Source organism: Armigeres subalbatus, unplaced genomic scaffold, assembly GCF_024139115.2.
Source record: "Armigeres subalbatus isolate Guangzhou_Male unplaced genomic scaffold, GZ_Asu_2 Contig452, whole genome shotgun sequence".
Lineage (NCBI taxonomy): Eukaryota > Metazoa > Arthropoda > Insecta > Diptera > Culicidae > Armigeres > Armigeres subalbatus.
This window is the reverse complement of record NW_026943208.1, coordinates 17,877-19,994: the sequence shown is the minus strand read 5'-3', so window position 1 is coordinate 19,994 and position 2,118 is coordinate 17,877. Positions and strand designations below refer to the sequence as shown.

General features: G+C 40.0%; 1 pseudogene; it reads left to right on the top strand.

Annotated features, from left to right (window-relative positions):
* The first annotated feature begins 1,087 nt into the window (after positions 1–1,087).
* On the top strand, positions 1,088–1,854 carry LOC134204207 (uncharacterized; annotated as a pseudogene).
* Positions 1,855–2,118: the final 264 nt, after the last annotated feature.

The following is a 2,118-nucleotide window of genomic DNA, read 5'->3' as shown; positions in this document are numbered from 1 at the left end:
AGAATAGACAGAGTATGAGTCGTTTCTAATTTTACGGTTGAATACAGTTAAGCCTATTTTAAAAGAGTTCCTAGATACTCTCTTGGGGCCCTCCTTAGCCGTGCGGTAAGACGCGCGGCTACAAAGCAAGACCATGCTGAGGGTGGCTGGGTTCGATTCCCGGTGCCGGTCTAGGCAATTTTCGGATTGGAAATTGTCTCGACTTCTCTGGGCATAAAAGTATCATCGTGTTAGCCTCATGATATACGAATGCAAAAATGGTAACTTGGCTTAGAAACCTGGCAGTTAATAACTGTGGAAGTGCTTAATGAACACTATGCTGCGAGGCGGCTCTGTCCCAGTGTGGGGATGTAATGCCAATAAGAAGAAGAAAGAAGTAGATACTCTCATGCAATGGTGGGCATGTCCAAGCTCGGGGCTGAAAGTCTCTTAAATAAAGAAAACCCTGATTAATCCACCCAGCTTTCTCGTGCAAATAAAAAATAATAATTTCGACCATAATTTCCAAGCCGATCTAGCCAATTTTCAATAGGAAACAATAGGACAGCATTCTGCGTCGAATGCCACTTGTTGCGAGTAAATAAATCGGTTGAAGATAAGTGCCCGAAAAATGGAAGACAGTTTTCTACACGATTTTTTTAATAAGCAAATCGGTTAAGAATAAGTGCCTGAAAAATGAGTGACACTTTTGCAACATTTTTTTTTTGGGTAGGTGTGCACAGACACACACACATACATACATCACTTCATTTCGTCGAACTGCGTCGATCGGTATATGTATAACACTATGGGTCTCCGGGCCTACTATAAAAAGTTTGTTTTTGGAACGATCATATAGCCTTTACGTATATTTAGTATACTAGAAAGGCAAAAAAGAACTGAGGAAATTATAATAGAATACTAAGTTGAAAAGCAGGCCCCATTCCGGTTGGAATGTGGAGCCATAGAAAAAGAAGTAAATCGACATGCCCTACAATACGCCTGAAATGACCTGCTTCCATTCTATTCTGTTTTGCATTCGTTATCATTTCATATTGATTCTCTCCATTAATAGACCAGTCGTCTAATTCTGTTTCCAGCACTCATGTCTACATCTTGAGCCGCTAAATTATTTAAAACGAAGTCTAAATCTATCAATAGCCAGTCGTATAAAATAATTTCAATCAGACAGTTTAAAATGGAATACACGGGTTTCATTACGTTCTTCGTGCTTTTTACAACGATGGTTCTTTCTGGCTCAGATGTGAAAGCATCGAAAGCACCAGGTAAAGCTTGGGTTCTTATGACATGGCAATATTAGGTAGATCTAAATTTAAATTCTTGAAATGCTATATACATTTTTACTAGCTATAGATATAACCGCCGAAAACTTACAAGGTCGGACCAAACGAACTATTGGATCGGCCAGCAGCTTCATCAACTGCATAACCGTGCTCGATGGCGTGGATCAACGTTTCTGTTCCTACGAGCAGCCCATCCTGAGAGCAATCAGGCGGGTTGCAATCAAAGGCACTGAAGCGGAACGCAAGCGCCTTCCTGCCCGCCGAGAAAGACATTTCGCAAACAGTGCAACTTGTGTGAATGCCTGGAGAATGGAGTGCTGACTTGCACTACGGATTTGTGTGCGGAGGATTTTTACGACGCCAGTGGTCTGCCGAAATATTGGTAAATTAGCGGATGTAGTGTGGTGTGCTTTTCCGCTTTTCTTCCGTATACCTTATGGCCAGAACAGAATAGCTCGTCCACAATGCATGACATAAATTGGTCGGAAATTAGTATAATTTATGGCGAGTATACCATGCTCTGTATACGGAATAAATTGATGGCATTGAGCTGTGGGGCCGTGGCTTTCAACCTTTCTCGTGTATATGTTTTTGTTTTCTTAGCCCCTAGTATATAAAGATATTTAAACACAAAAACTGATTTATATTGTTTCGATTTTCAAAGATATGATCGTATTTTTAGGATTATGCCGATATACACCCCCGTAAATCATTGGTACAAATTGGTCATGTTCGAGGATCAAAACCGCGATTTCTAGTTATTAGATTTAGGACATATTTTGCATCATAACCTTGAATGACCAAAATGTCATTTTTTTTAAAAGATGTTTAATTT